The following is a 17,039-nucleotide window of genomic DNA, read 5'->3' on the forward strand; positions in this document are numbered from 1 at the left end:
ACTACGTGTGGGATGGCACTCGCAGAGCCAGAGCCCGGGATTGGGGCGGGGCGGGGGGGGGGGGGCTGGCTGCCTGCAAACCTGGGCATTTTTCTGCACCCCAGGCTGCTTGGAACGGAGGCTAGGCTGCACAGCTAAGGCTACTACGATTGGGAAACGAACAGAGCACAGAATGCCTCCGAATGTGCTAACTCAGTATGGTCGGAACCACATCTTTCTCAGAATTAAGCAGAGTTTTGGAGCGCTGAGTTTCGAGGTTCCCAATATTGAAAATAATCCTCTTAGGGGTGGAAGGCAGCACCGGGGCCAAGGGTGGTGCCCTCGGTGGGGGCGGTGGGCGCCCGCAGTCCCTGCAGGCCCGGGATTGTAACCCAGTCCATCACTTGCAACTTCAGCCTCCGAATGGGCCCCATCCACAGCCAGGCTTTGCCACACACCATTTCATAAAGCATGCAGCTCACATGACACCTCCACACAAGATTTCACCCTGAGGTTGAGAAATTCTTCCTCCTATCTAAGTCAATCACCCTATCTGCCTGCCTTTAGCAATCGCGTTTCCTCCCTCTTTGGGCGACACCTAACATTCTTCACACTAACACACATCTTCCTACAGCAACAACTGAAACCCAACCTAATGGAACAAAATGAAAAACAAGGGGACTTTTGCTTAAAAAAAAAGAAAGAAAGAAAAAGAAAAAGGACCCTTTTGCCATACTATGCTCCTGTATTCTGACTGGATTATTTAGCTGACTGTCAAATTCAGAAACAGGATCTGAGGACCTGGCCATAGCTCAATGATAGAGCCTTTGCCTTGTTTATGGGAGACCCCAGGTTCAATCCTCCCCATGTAGACCTCCTAAATATTGCCAGAGGAAAACAGGATTTTGAGGGGCCAGCATAATTAGTAAGTGCATCTTTGTTAAATTAAACCATTACCTTTTTCTTCTATGAATTATAGGGAAAATAAAACATTTAAAATAAATCCAATTTTTCCATCAGATACATTTTTTGAGTCATGTGAACATTACTGAAAACACTAATAATTATAGCTTTTTGGCAAAATAATCTTCCCACTATAATTAGATTTAAAGGAAAACTAAAAAAGACCTTCCATAAAATGCTGTCAAAAATTCCCTCCAAAACTGCCCACCTGTAATTAAGGTGCATTTACAGATCTGATATTCCTTTAACAGAGACATTAACATTACAAAGACCAATTATTCATGGTCAAACAAAGGAGATTCCGATTCTCTGATCAAAGCCCTAATCCCTTTTACAATTGTTGTTTCTGAAGTGTCTTCAAATAGAGCAAACACATCCACTGAGTAAACAGGTAGGATGTGGGCTAATTTGGTGTTTCCAGGAACTGAAGGGTTTCCCACAAGTCTCAAACTGTGTAGGGGCTACAGCCCGGCTCCTTTCGAAACCTGGATGGGCAGATGCTAAGGAAGGACTTGAAAAAGACACATTCCAAATGTGGTGTTCAGTATCAAAACGGTTGTAACATAAAGGTCATCTTACATGTTTCATACAGCCTAGTCTATTCTCCAAGTTTCTTTTGAAAATGTCAACAAGCTTTTACAATGATCAAAGGCAGGAAAACAAAGACACTGGTTAAGTGGAAGAGTTCTGACTGTGAAATGAGAAAATCAGAGTTTCGGTGCATGCCTTCTCTGGCTTGGAGGCGCTGAGCACATTCCTAAGAATTCTCAGCCCTTCTTCCCTAGGGCCTCTGCACATGCAGAAGCGCCATCCCAGCAGAGGACAGCGTGCACTCAGATTACAACAGGTTTTTAAACCTTACTATTGCCCTTGATAAACATCCTCAAGATGCTGAAGAGTAAAAAGAAAAAAAAAAAATTCTCTTCCAGCTTTTACAGACCCTGTCCGTGCAGCGAACTCTGGTTCAAGAGTTAAACAAGTGTCTTTCCTAAGGGCCTCGCACACCACTCTGAATCCGGGAATCAAGGAGCTTGTGATGTGTGTTAAATACCTGACAGAGCTGCTTTGTCCCCAGGTGACTGCAGGAACTGGTGTCCCTTTGAAACACGCTGGGAAGTGCTGTCCTCAGGTAGGGGGCAGTTAGACCCTTCTGGGAAACTCACTTTTTGGTCTACGTCATTTGGTACAAATGAACAAGTGAACAGCAGTACAGTGTCATAATGTTGTAGGCAGCTGAATGAGATAGAAATATTACAGACAGTCAGACAGGGCCAGGCCCTCAGGGAGACAAGATGGAAGACGAGGTGACTTTGCAACTTTGGAAGAGACAGACACTCCTCGCTGTGGGCCAGACCTCAAGTCAAAAGAGTAGGGGCCGGGGAGATGGCTCAGTGGAATAAGCGCTTCCCTGGCAAGCGCAAGGGCCTGAGTTCAATCCCCAGTTCAGGAAAAAAAAAAAAAAAAAGAGTAAACAAATATAGCCATATACTTCCCTAGGGATGGGCATCAGGGATTGATATTCTATATAGGCAATAATCACCTTGACAGACCCTAAAGAGTCACTAGCCTAACCCTCAACAGGAAGAGACCTGTCCTGTATTCAGGCTGCTTGCTACATGACTTGCTTCCCCATTTGGTACTGGATTTAATCAATTTTACCTGAGCAATGGTGCTTGCAATCTCATTGGTTGTCCATAGTTTTGTCCCATCTCCTGCCCACCTAGGCTAGTTTCCATGTCTTCTCCACCACCTTAGACCTGCCTCACTGCATGGTTTTCCTCTATAAAATTCCCTGCAAGAGACAGCATCCTGGGGACAACCTGCTCAGGCCCTCCTCCCATCCTTCTTTAGGACAGAAGCTTTCTTTCTCCTATAAATATATTCTGCTCTTAACCTCTGTTGTTCCTAAAATTTACTCTTTGGTTTTAGAGCACATGAACCTGTCCCAGGTACCTTTCAGGTCTGGGGTTTCATTTCTCCTACATCAATAAAATAAGTTATAGGGCTGGGGAGATGGCTCAGTGGAATAAGTGCTTCCCTGGCAAGCTCAAGGGCCTGAGTTCAATCCCCGGTTCCACCAAAAAAAAAAAAAAAAAATTATAGTATAAGGACTTTGCACAAAATGACTTCACAACCATACATCTAGCTCTTCCACTACTTAGAGCCTATCTGGCGAGGCTTTAAAAATTCTCCAAAGCTCCATATTCACACCTGTAAAACAGATATATTTATGGTAGATTCTGGCCCAAACCAATAATGCCATTAGCACTGTGAGCTTAATAAATGGTATATTTTATTTTCTTCTTTTAAAAAAGGAAATATCTAGGTTAGGAGTGACCTTTCCAAAGGGGGGTGGGAGTAGGTGGTAACACACACTTGTAATCCTACTACTGGGGAGATGGGGCAGGAAGAGCCAAAAGCTCATGGCCAGCCCGAACTATAATAGCTGGGACCTTGTCTTAAAAAAAAAAGTGATCTTCCCTAGTCAGTGACTTTGTTAACAAAAGGAACTAGAATTTTGCAATCAATACCCACCCAGTTTCTAGAATAGAGTGTTAAAGAGTTAATTTGTAAGAAGAAAAGCATTACTCCCTAGGGGCCAATATTATTTCAATAAGGGCAAGTCAGGTTGCGCTGGTAGCTCGAGGGAACACCAGAGGCGAGAAGAGAAACTGTCCCTAGTTATTCCTGTGGAAGAGGTAGTGACCCCGGAATCAGCCCACCAAGCAGAAACATTTTCTTGCAGCTTGTTTCAAAAAACAGTGCACGAGAGTGATTTCAACCTAGAAGGAAATGTTTGCCATTCACTGCGGAGCTCCCTGTTGGCTTATCCCTTAATTACTTTTATTATTTTTTTGAGACAGGGTCTTGCTATTTAGTCAGGGCTGGCCTTGAACTCATTAAGTAGCCCAGGCTGGATTTGAATTTGAAGCAATGTTCCTGCTTCCTGGAATTACAGGCTCTTCCTGCTTTTTTTTTTTTTTTTTTTTGTCTTTTTGAGACAGGGTCTCACAATGCAGTTCAGGCTGTCCTTGAGCTCACTTTGTAGCCCAGGCTGGTCTTTAACTCCTAACGTTACTCCTGCCTCCTGCCTCAGCCTCCTGAGTGGCTGGTCCTACAGGCGTGCGCCACCAGGCCAGGCCCTTCCTGCTTAATATTTTTATCAAGGACTGGGAGAAATGGGAGGAACACGGGATTCACATGGGGGGGGGGGCACGGCAGGGGCAGTGGACGTGTTGGGATAGCGAAAATCAGGAATTACACAATAATCCAGAAGGAAAAAGAAGTCAGAAATTATTAAGTAAATTATTAAGGGTCTATGAGGCTAGATAATGTTGAGCAGAGACTTGAAGTTAGTAGAGAATTGCGATTTTGACTTATGTTCCAGAAGATCCGTTTGTGAGCAGATTCCAGGTCTCAGGCTCAGAAGTCCTGGGCTCTACCATTTCCTCGGCTAGGCTGTGGGGACAATGATGACCTCAGTCAGGAGACCTGCAGGGCAGGAAAGGCCCTGGGCGGTGCTGCACGCCGGGCCAGCGGTGGGCCTGGGCTCAGAAGTGGAGACGATGCAGTAGGGAGAGACCGTGCGGAAGACGCCTTAGATGCTTCAAGTGCAGCAAGGAGCGGGATGAAGCCATCAGCCATGTGACGAGCACCCAGATCCCCACTTCAGAGCCAGCTGGGTGAGGGCGTGCGACATGCCAGGGAGACCCAGGGCTGGGGTGAGAAGGTGAAGCTTCCCAGCGAACTCCTCTCCAAAGTGCCGCTTGCCCCCACCACGATGGACGGACATTTCCTCCCTCTAGAGACAGAGAACACGTTGCACAGAGAGGTCAAGTGTCACAGCTACCAAGAGGCGGGCTGGAAGACAAAACTGGAGAGGGAGAAGAAGTCGTAGCGAGGGCTACTTAGGTCCACCAGAGCTCTGAGAAACCAGCGGGGAGGGGGTCAGAGCAGTTCTCAGCAGATGCATGGTCTGCCGGAAAGCTGACACGTACCCCAACACTGCCAAGTCAAAGCCAGTCCGTGGTGGCCCAGCCTCAATTCCCAGCACGTGGGAGGCTGAGGCAGGGTGAGCAAGGCCTGGCTGGGCTACAAAGCAAGATCCTGGCCCAGGATGTCACAACTAAGACAAAGGTTGAGGAACTTGTCTGGAGTAAAGGAGACCAAAGAGGCATGACAGTTGGAGAGGTCTTTTTTTTTGAGGCAGGGTCTTAGTAGTAGCTCACTTGGCTTGAACTCGGTGATCCTCCTGCCTCAGCCTCCCGAGAGCTAGAATTACAGGCATGTGCTACCACACCCGGGACAAAGTGGGGATGTCTGAACAACATCTTGGTTAGGTCACAGCACTACACACGTGAGTTTCCTGACGTTGATCTCTGCACTGCGCTCCCTTGCGCACGAGAAATCCTTCCCGTGAGCAGATGCTCAGGAAACTGAAGCAGCACAGGAAGTCTATCTGCAAAGGACTCTCCAAAGGCTCAGGAAAAACAAAGGAGTCAGAAGAGATAAGCCACAGGTGACAAGATGCTGGCGTCTGAGCGATCTGGGTGAAGAGTGATCAAGATGCGCGCTATTCTTTCAACTTTTCTACAAGGCTGAAGGTTTATGAAAAGAAAGTGTCAACGAATTTTAAAACTATGTAGCGCAGCAGAAACTGGAAGAGGCAATGTTTGTAGACCACCCAGCGACCTGGAATTGAGGGTAGACAAGACTGCGGAGATTACAAGGGCAGCCGATGGGGGATTTGAAAGTAGAGCCTGAGAAGGCACCAGAGTTCTGGGGGATTCGTCTCTGTGGTCCAAAGACTCCGCTCCTGCTGGTTCTGTTTGTCTGTTTGCTGAACACAGGGTCTCGCTCTGTAGATTAGCTCACTCTGGAGCCCACTCTGGCTTGGAATTCATGGAGGTCATGCTATTGTACACAGCCGAGTTAGGGAGAAATACAGTTGGCGATTGGACAAGGCTGGGCCCCAGGGAGTCTGCAGAAGATGGGGACGCATCAAGGCTGCAGCTGGAGGCACTTCTGAGAAAGATTAAAGTCACAATGGCCAGATCTGCATACTTCCCTAAGGGATAAATGCAGGTTTGGGATTATTGTTATCACTCTTTTGAGATTTCCCATTATCTCCCCAGGGGTGGGTCATCCTCTCCCACCTGCTGAGACTTAGATTATGACTGGGGTTAATGATGTCACCCATATGTCCTTTACTACTGGATCAGTATTACCAAAGCCAGTATACTTGCAATCCTATTGCTTGATCATAATTTAGACCCAAGGTTTTATCCTTTTTTTTTTCTTTTTTTTTAATTTATTTTTTTTTGCGGAACCAGGGATTGAACTCAGATCCTTGCGTTTGCCAGTCAAGCGCTTATCCTACTGAGCCATCTCCCCGGCCCCTTTTTTTTTCTTTTTGTGACAGAGTTTCGCTGTGTAGCTCAGGCTGGCCTTGAGTTCGCTTTGTCACCCAGGCTGGTCTCAAGTTGCAATGATCCTCCTGTCTCAGCCTCCTGAGTGCTGGGATTACAAGCATGCACCACCACCTCAGCAAGAAATACTTCTCATGTTCTGGAATTTAAAAAAATTACAAGCTCTGGGTGTGACGCACATGTTGATACTCCCAGCACTCTGGGAGGTTGAGGCATAAGGGTCCACGCAAATTCAAGGCCAGGTGTAACTGAAACAACCCTCCCCCCATTTTAAGTCTGTTATTATTTTACCAGCACCCCCATTTCTGGTCGAGTACCCAAGCCCTTAGGACTTGGAGGAAGGAGCAGTTCTCTGGCTTTTAACAAGGACCACTGCGTATCTCAGAAGCGGAGGGTGCATAAGAGCAGGTTGAGGGTGAGGGTAAGCCGGGTGCACAGGCAGGCAGCTCCCAGGGGGCGGGAGGCGGCCCAGGCGGTGTTGCGACATCCTCTTCTGCCCAGCCCAGATGCTGACCTTCCGAGCCCCCATGGCGCTGCAGTCCTGGCTTCCACCCAGAACTCATCACAAAGCCGGGCATGAAAGTGCACCTTGCTTTGCCATGGAGGCACACGCCGGGGAGGGCTGGTTGAGGCAGGAGGATCACTGCAAGTTCCATGCCATGTGACACGCTAATTTATTTATTTATTATTATTATTATTTTTTTTTTGGTGGTACCAGGGATCCAACTCAGGACCTTGCGCTTGACAGGCAAGCACTTATTCCACTGAGCTATTCCCTGGCCCTAACATGCTAAATTTTATTTACCTGTTTTGAAACAATAGAGGAGGGCCTAGGAGATAGCTCAGCGGGGTAAGTGCCTGCTTGGCAAGTGCAAGGTCCTTAGTTTCATCCCCAGTACCAACCAACGGGGGGGCCTGGCTCTAGCTCAGTTCTTTAAGTGGCTGCTTCCACAAAGCTCTCAGCCTCAGCTTGTTCTACCTCGATCCCCACAACCCTCCAGCCAGCCAAAAGTGCCCTGAAGGCATTCAAGGAGAAAAAAAAAAAAAATCCTTATTCCCAGTACCAACCAACCAACCAACCAACCAACCAACCAACACACATACACACACACACAGATGCAGAAAGAACTAAGCAGAGATCCCAAAGAGCAAGGGCTTTTCGGGGCGTTGCATATTTTTCACCAGCTGAGTGTATTGATGACACTCCCTTTCCAGGGCTGAGAGGGGAGCCCAGGGTCTCCAGCGGGGTCCTTTTCCCTCTCAGGCTCACCTGTCTTCCCACACTCACAGTTTTATGGACACAGCCACCATCATCACAGGCATAAAGTGGACAGCAGTTCTTCTTTTGTGCAGGTGGGGTGTGTGTGTGACTAGACTCAAGCTCGGGCCCTCTCACTGTCTTGATAGCTTCCAAGCTGTTCTTTCTTTCTTTTTTTCTTTTTTTTTAAATTTTATTTATTTGTGTGTGTGTGTGGCCAGCTCAGCCCACCAGGGGGCAGGGCTGGCTGGCATGTGGTGCTGGGGGATTGAACCGCGGTCCCTCTGCTTTGCTAAGCTTGTTCTAAGTAGGTGCTTTAGACCACTGAGCCATCTCACCAGCCCTTGCCAGCGCTACTCACTACACAAGTTTTCTGGTGTCTCCATTTTTAAATTGTAGTGCTGTGCCAGGGATGCCAAAAATACTTAGTTCTTGCTCATTCAGATATTTTCCTTTATTTGCAAAATGGGAACGTGCAATTTAATATTTCATAGCATGTGAGCTGGGCATGGGGGTTCTAGCACTTGGAAGGATGAGGCAGGAGGACTGCTGTGAGTTCGAGGCCAGCCTAGATTATACATAGTGAAACTGCATCTCAAAAAATAGAAAAAAAAAAACAACACAAAAACCCTCACAACTTGAGATCCTACTTTTTAATATTAAAATGTTGTTGTAGGGGCCAGGGAGATGGCTCAGTAGAATAAGCACTTGCCTGGCAAGTGCAAGGGCCTGAGTTCAATCCCTAGTTCTTTTTTTTTTTTTAATTTTATTTATTTGTGTGTGTGTGTGTGTGTGTGTGTGTGTGGTCAGCTCAGCCCACCAGGGGGCGGGGCTGGCTGGCATGTGGTGCTGGGGATTGAACCGTGGTCCCTGTGCTTTGCTAAGCTTGTTCTAAGTAGGTGCTTTAGACCACTGAGCCATCTCACCAGCCCCTCAATCCCTAGTTCTTAAAAAAAAAAAAAAAAAAAAAAAAAAGGACTTGTTTTCTTTTAGCACAGCATATTAAAGTGCCTGCAAGCAGGTGCAGGGGTTGGGGGTTTGATCCCTGGTCCTGCCGTGCTGGCATTGTCCCCGGGGTACCCTGAGATGGCAATTGAGACTGGGCATGGTGGCATGTGCCTGTAATCCCAGCCTTTGGTAGGCTGTAAACAGGAGGACCACTACAAGTCTGATCTAGTAGTGAGACCCTGCACACCCTGTAGACCCTTCCCTAAAATACAAAACAACAACAACAACAACTTTGGGGCCAGGGAGATGGCTCAGTGGAATAAGTGCTTCCCTGGCAAGCACAGAGGTCTGAGTTCAATCCTCGGTTCCACCAAAAAAAAAAAAAAAAAAAAAGAAAAATAAAACAAAAGGTCGGGGAAATGGCTCTGTGAACTCAGTGCAGGGGCCTGAGTTCAATTCCCGGTTCTGCCAAAAAAATAAATAAAACAAAATGTTGCTGTTTCCTGCTCTGGTCTCTTTTTTTTTTTTTTTTTGGCCTGGCTTCTTTCTTGACCGTCTGGTCTTAGTGGCCAGCTTGGCATGGAGCTGGTGTGGCATGCAGTACTGGGGCCCAAACCTGGGTCCTTGTGTTTGCCAGGCAGGTGCTTAGACTGCTAAGCTATCTCCTCAGCCCTGGATCTCTTATTTTTTGAGTTATGGTCTGTTTATATAGGCCAGGCTGGCCTTGAATTCCTGGTAATCCTCTTGCGTCAGCCTCCAAAGTGCTGGAATTACAGGTATGTGCTACTATGCCTACTACAGTATATTCCTTTTTTTTTTTTTTTTTTTTTTTTTTTAAAGAGGGGTGTTAAATTTTGTAACTCAGCTGTGTCCCAAATTTACTGATTAAGGAGATTATGGGGCCACAGAGGAAAGTGATCAATGATGTAGAGTGTGCCTAAGGAGAGTGACATGGAGAGAAAACATTCTCTCAGGCTTTCACAGAGAGCGAACTGGCAAAGCAATGGTGGTGACTCATCTACATGGCTGACATGGACAAAGGATCTACAAAGTGTGGTACAGGGTTTCAGGGTAAATCCTGAGGGGATTTGACTGCCCTTGTCAGATACAGAGGTCTTGCTTTATCTTGGTCTTTTTTTTTTTTTTTTTAAAGTTTATTTATTTATTGTGTGTATGTGTGTGTGTGTGTGGCCAGCTCAGCCCACCAGGGGCATGGCTGGCTGGCATGTGGTGCTGGGGGATCGAACCGTGGTCCCTGTGCTTTGCCAAGCTTGTTCCAAGTAGGTGCTTTAGACCACTGAGCCATCTTGCCAGCCCCTATCTTGGTCTTAACCATCCAGCAGAAAGGTATAATAACGAGGTATGAAAAGTAAAGCCATATTAAAATGCTGAGCTGTAAAAGGCTCAAGTCAACAACTTCTGACATTACCAGTCCTACGGATAACCCACTACTATTATGGACTACTGGACTATGTTGGATTTTTTGCTGAATTCACACACCTACAATATTTAAATGGGAATGGAATACCCATCTCTGACAAAACTAAACAAAAAAAAGGGGATACAAATGAAGGACCATTTTGTATCTGTATATACAAAATAGGATAGATTATGCAACTACTTTCTCTTAATGAGAAGAAAGATTTGTACTGATAGTGTTTGGACAGGATATCATGTCTGCCTCTTATACTATGAATAACCACTATAAAGACAACAATATGCAATGTATTAATTACTGAAACTGTCCTGCTAATTGGTTTTTAAGCTCTCATTGCTATTTGCTTCTCAATAAAATTAATAAAAACAAGAGGGATGTTAAAACATTAGAAATCTGGACAATGACTTCAAAATCGTATTTCCATAGTAACCCTGGAAATCCATGAAAATCATGTAATTTCTGCAGCTGGCATGAGGTGGGAAGGTGTCCCATGTGGAATGCAAGCCACAAAGCATCCTTTATGGGCCCAGAGCAGAGACAGGGGAAGTCAGTAGACGTCAGAGGCTCTGCGTTGAGACTTGGTGGAACCCAACAGGACAAATAAACATCTGGAGACAATGACACTGGCTGGCGGCAGGCAGCAGGCTGACCCCTATAAACTGAAGGCCTGAGTGGTCCTGTGCATCCTGCCATTGTCCTGCAGGGCCCGAACGCTACCTCGCTTGTAATGGAGGAGACCGTCCAGACTGGGAAGTCCTTGCTCCTGCTCTCCGGGCTCTAGAGATGTGTGGACAGCGGGCCCAGGCCTGGGCGGGAGAAGAGCTTAGAAGGGTGAGGGGCCTCGGTGAAGGAATGTAAAGAGGCCACTGATCCATCCAGAGCTCAAGGGGGTCTGGGACCTCCAGCCCCTCAGGGAGCCGGGTATTGCCACATGGAGGGTTCATTTAAACTGCCAGGGAGGACAGAGCCCATGCCAAATTCAGGATCTACCTGGCCATGGTGGTATATGCCTGTAATCCTAGCACTCTGGAGGCTGAGGCAGGAGGATTGTGTTTTGTTTTTGTTTTAAAGGAGGAAAGGTTTATTCAGCTTACAGTTTATAGAAAGAAAGAAAAAGAGACAGAGACAGAGACAGAAAGCCAGAGAGGAGAAAAAGCAGGAGGACTGTTAAGAGTTCCAAGCTAGCCGGGCTACACAGTGAGTCTAGGACAGCTATACAGCAAGACCTTGTCTCAAAAAGAAAATAAAAGCAAAGGAAACCAAACAACACAAAAAACAAAGCACTTCATCCAGATTATTTTATTTTTCATTAAATTTATTTACTAACAGCAGGTTTTCAGTTATTAGAGAAATATAGAAAACAGCGAGAGCCTGATTTAACCTTTACGTTCTGCTTGAAAGTACCACCAAGCTGCACTGGTGGGGTCCACCAGTGGTCCCATCTACTTTGGAAGTAGAGCCAGGAAGACTGCGAGTTCAAGCCTGCCTGAGCTACAGAGTATATTCAAGGACTGCCTGAGCCAAATAATGACCGGGCATCCAACAGAAGGAGAAGAAAGGCAAAGAAAGGAAGAAAAAGACTTAGCACAGCTTAGTCGAGGTTCATGGATAACAGTCATTTAATTTGTGTGTGTACCTGTGTAGTGCTGGGGACTGAACTCAGGACCTTCACTCTGAGCTACACCACCAGCCCTTTTTTAGTTTTTATTTTGATACAGGGTTTTACTCTGGCTGGGTTTAAATTTGTACTGGATCACACGCCTACACCAGCATGCTCAGCTTGTTTAGTTTTTGTATTATGTTTATCAGAAATGACATATTTTCCCTTAGTTTATAACTGGTCTCAACTGCATTTTATTGTTTTTAAAGTTTTTGCTTTATAAATATCATGTTAAAACTGTAATAAGAGAAAAACCTAGGCATGGCGATGCACGCCTGTAAGCTCAGCACTTGGAGGCTGAGGCAGCATCTCTACAAACCTTTTGGCCAGCCTGAACTCACAAGGTGAGACCCTGTCTTAAACAATGGCAGGAGACAACCAAGGGTGGACTACAACTTCCATTAGCCCGTGGTGCTGCACGTGACTGTCACATGGATGATCTGGTCACTTAGGGAGGAGGGGGAGAGGCTGCGACAGGGGTGCTGATGGGAACACATGCAGAAAACAAACACACAGAGATGGAGGACTAGACTTTATTTCTAACTCAGAAAGAAAAATTCTGACTAGTTAGATGTGTCAACAGGAACTCATGATTTCCCCCTTTATTTAAAAAGTTGCTTTGCAGGCCTCTTGAGAAAGGCTAGAAGGAAGGAAGGAAGGTAGTCCAGGAAACAACACTGCCGGGTGATGGCGCATGTCTGTACTTCCAGAGCTTGTTAGGCTGAGGCAAGTGGATCTCATGTTGGAGAACAGCCCAGGCTACATAGTGAGAGCTTCGCTCAAAACACAAGCCAACAAAAAGGTAAAAAACCTAGATAATTGATAGCCCAGGGCCCCAAATGCCGTGCTGAACTTAACTGCTTCCTTGAAGTGCCCTTCAGCTGTATTTTTTTTTAAGTTAATTTAAAAAACTCTTTTATTTATTTATATGGTATAGGGTCTCGCTATGCAGCTGGACTTGTAGTGCCCAGGCTTCTGAGGTCAGCATGGCATGTGGTACCAGGGATTGAACCCGGGTCCTTGCTTTTGCCAGGCAGACCACAGAGCTATCTCTGCAGCTCTGGATTTTCTTATTTTGATTTAGGTTACTTTTTATTTTTTTAATTTTATTTTTAGGTTATTTTTTAAATTTAATTTTTGGCGGATATTTCATGTGTGTTGCTGTTTTCTTTCCCTTTCATTTCCAAAGCCAGTCTGTGGTGCCCTGCTGGTCCAAAACTCCTGGCCTCAAGTGGTCCCTCCCTCACCCTCCTGAAGTATTTTTAGCCATCCTGAATTTAAAAACACCCCTAAACCGACCCAGCTCTGGTTCAAAATGCACCTCACTTTTCCTAGCACTGGTGCTCTGCTCTAGTATCCTCAAAATCTAACAACCTGTTTTCTTACCTCATGTTAATGCATCCTAAAATTTTTTCTGCAATGGGACCCAGCAAACTAACTTATTCTGTAAGAGTGGGCCAGGCTGCTCTGTTCAGCTGCGGGAACCCTCAGGCGAAGCCCAGGGATGGGGCCATGGGTGCTGTGTGCTGTCTCCAGCTGCTGCAATAGCCTCGCTGTAAGCCAACCCTGAGGCACAGGTTCCTGTCCCTACCGGTTCTGGTGAGGTCACACTGATCAGCTAGGCTAGGGGGTGAGGTCTGACAGAAAGCACTGTTGCCCTTGGTCCAAGCACCTCAACATTCATCCATCCCTTACTTTGTCAGGGCTGGCTGTGTTGCAAGCTCCCAACTTGTTCTCCTCTTCATTTTTTTTTTTTTTTTTGGGGGGGGCAGGTCCTCCTCAGATAGAAGACAAATAGCTAGAATACACGAAGAACTGAAAAAAACCTAGACCCCCCATTTAAAGGCCCAATCCAAAAATGGGGATCTGAAATAGACACCATTCATGAAGAGCTACAGTTAAGAAATACATGAAAAAAATGTTCAACATTGCTGGTCATTTAAGAAATGCAAAGTTAAACAAGGCTAAGATCCTACATCACTCCAGAGAGAATGTCCAGGGTCTAGAAATCAACTCGTAACAGATGCTGGTGGGGCTATGTATGTGGGGAAGGCATCCCACTATTGGTGGAGTGTGGACTGGTGCAAGCACTGTGGAAATCAGCAGGAAGACTCCTCAGAACATTACAGCTGGGTGCTGCATTTGAGCCAGCTCTTCTCCTAGGGATCTTCCAGGAACAGTTAAGGACATCAAATTACAGCCTACGTGCACACTTGCGCTTCAGCAGCACAATTCTTTTTTTTTTTTTTTCCCAGATCTTTAACTTTATTAGGAGTGACTAAGCTATGAGATACAAACCAATCAAAAACACTGAAGTTGTTTGAGATAGGTATGTACAGATACAATACACAGAAGCTAGCCTTGTGGGGAAGGGTGGGCTTACCGTGGGGACAAAGGAGCACATGAATTACAATAGGAAGTCTTATCCACCCAGGAAAGCAGTGAATTACAGCCACACGGGCACTAAAAATTTGAGATCAATTTTTAAAGATTCCTTTAATGATAAAGTTTTCAAATGAAAACAGGTATCCCTCCTCCTCCTGTAGATTTTCCAGCTCACTACCCAAGAAATTTGAGTACTTCTATTAAGGCAGCTGGAAGCACACCATAGGCTTCAACAGAATTTCTATCCAGTATGTTACCTGTCCCCTTCTTTTACTATAACAATATGCTATGGGGAAAAATAAATTTCTGTGGTGCTGTCTTCTGGTAAAAGAGAAATAGCACTCAAAATAAAGCAAAAGGCCACAGAGGGCTCCCTGAGAATCCAGTAGAATGAAGACAGGCCTTCAACTGTTTCCAAATAAACTTTGCAACTGGATCCAGGTGGAATAGTGCCTTGCAGCAAGTAGTGTATGTGCTAGGAAGAGGGCCCAGCTTCTAGGAACTGTCACTATGACTTCCTAGACCACTTTCTTTTACTCATAGTAAGTGAGAAAATACACCATGACCTTGTGTCTCGCCACAATCCCCCTACACAGAGGGATCTGTTTCTAAGTTTGGAACTTCCATACAAGGCCAAGACACTTCACGAGCACTCTTCTCTTTAACCATCTCTGCTGCTCTCTCCAGAGTGCTTCATCTTCCCATTCTCCTGGGGAAGGCTGGGTCATAAGAGAACCTGGGATCCCTCTAACAGGAAATAGGTACAGTTGAAAGGAGTTCTGCTCTGGCTTTAGTGTTCAGATGTTAGTCTCTCAGGATCAGCAGAGAACTGGGAAGCAACAATTTGGTAGAGTAGGAAAGAGCCCCCAAAAGTGTGTGCTCCGTGATGGTTAACAGATGAAACGGAATTCCATGGAGATTCTTTGTGTACAAGGAGAAACTGCTCAGTCTCATCTTCCAGAAGTTGGAGGTTACTTAGTACAAGAGACCTATGTTTTCTTTTTCAGCTCTTCAAATCTCCGGGGAAGATCATCAAAGTCAATATCTTCAGACGCTGAAGTAGCAGCACAATTCTTAACACTTACACTGGGAAGCAGCCTATGCTGGATGTCTACAACAGATAAACAGATAAAGCAAGCATGGTATTTGTGCACAATGGAGCACTAGAGTACCATCCAAAGGATGAACCTGAGACATCTGTAGGGCAGTGGATGCACCCTGAGAGCATGTTAAGTGAAAGAACTCAGAAACACACACACACTTAAATCAGGTGATATAGACAGCTCATGAAAGAGTATACTATGACAGTGGGGAAAAAAAGGAAGAGAGGAAAAAAGGTATTGTAATCCAGCATGGATATTATAATCTAAGTCTAAAAGTGTATCTTGATTTAGTGTAATTCTTATGTGTATCTGTGTTTTTTTTTTTAGTCTGTTTGGTATAGTGATTTTCTTTACAATAGGCTGCCCTGCTTTCTTCCATCTCCAAAGCGTTTTCTTTTTCTTGTCCTAGAAGAAGAGCTGGCTACAATGGTGTGCCTAGCTGTTCTGTGGGGTCTTCCTGATTTCCACAGCGGTTGCACCTGTCCACACTCCACCAACAGTGGCAAAGCCTCCCTCCTTCCCCCCAGCCCTGCCAGCATCTGTTGTGGGTTGATTTCCAGATGCTGGACATTCTCTCTGGAGTTGTTAATTTGTATGTATAATTAACTTTATAAGGACTTACAAATAAACGAATCTGATGTTGGCAAAAGAGGTGAGAAGAGAAAAAAAGAATTGAGATGTGCATGGATGGATTCCCAAAAGTAAATATCATCGTGTGCTGCGAACATGCTGTTATGTTTGTGTCTAGATGTCCCCCAGAGCCTCATGCAGTCATGGGAGTGGATTCTACAGTTTGTGATTGATTCATGGTTCAATACTGGGATTCTGCGTGTGAGTGCTACACCAGCCCTGGGCAGGCAGCCTGCATACAGCCTAAGGAGGGAAAGAGGGTTGCTCTCTGCTCTTCTTCCCTGTTGTTCTTGCTGTTTTCTGCCACCGTGGCTGCCCTGTGTCATATGCTGCTCTGCCTCGGAGCCAGTTGAGTACGGACTGGAACCTCCACAAACTGTGAGCTAAGTAATACCTTTTGCCCCTAACTTTGGGCATCAGATATTTTGTCTCAGCCATGAGAGAAAATTTAACCCACACATGTACTAATAAAACTTAAAATCTAAGACTTCTGGGAAGATGGTACAGCAGTAAGCAACAACAAATCAACCTCTCCAAGATTCTGGATCTAGACACTGAATCTTTTCTTCTTGAGGAAGACAAGAGGGGAGGTGGAGCCTGGAAGTCTGGGAGGATGGGACCCAGCAAGGACTGTTATCAGGTAGCTCCTTCTAAAAACAGCTGCCAAATACAGCTTACTAGATTCTGGACTGCTTGTCTCTCCTTCTAGAGTTGGGTTCTAGGTTTTTGGTCTTGAGCAAAGAATTGAACAAATAAAAAGCAATGACAAAGTTTATTTGCCTTTTTTTTTTTTTTTTGGCGGAACCAGGGATTGAACTCAGGCCTTTGTGCTTGCCAGGGAATCACTTATTCCACTGAGCCATCTCCCTGGCCCCTGACAAAGTTTATTTGAAAACAGAAAAGGTAAAGAGCAAGGAGAATCTGGCTCTGCCAATTGAGCTTAGGACAAGTAAAAGGAAAAAGCAAAATAAAAGAACACTTTGGAGATGCAAGAAAGCAGGACAGCCTACTGTAAGGAAAGCCATTATACCAAGTTCTTGGGATCTGTATCTTGTGCTGTCCAAATCTGGAGGAAATTAAGAGAGACTAAAAAATAATACCAAGAATCAAAGAGTTGGTTCTTTGAACGATTTTTTTTTTTTTTGGGCTGGCTCAGAGTGCCTTCAGGGCATGTTTGGCTGGCTGGAGTTGTGGGATCGAACCACAGCAACATGAGGCCGACTGCTTTGATGAAGCAGCCACTTAA

This window comes from Octodon degus, unplaced genomic scaffold, assembly GCF_000260255.1.
Source record: "Octodon degus isolate 3935 unplaced genomic scaffold, OctDeg1.0 scaffold00013, whole genome shotgun sequence".
NCBI lineage: Eukaryota > Metazoa > Chordata > Mammalia > Rodentia > Octodontidae > Octodon > Octodon degus.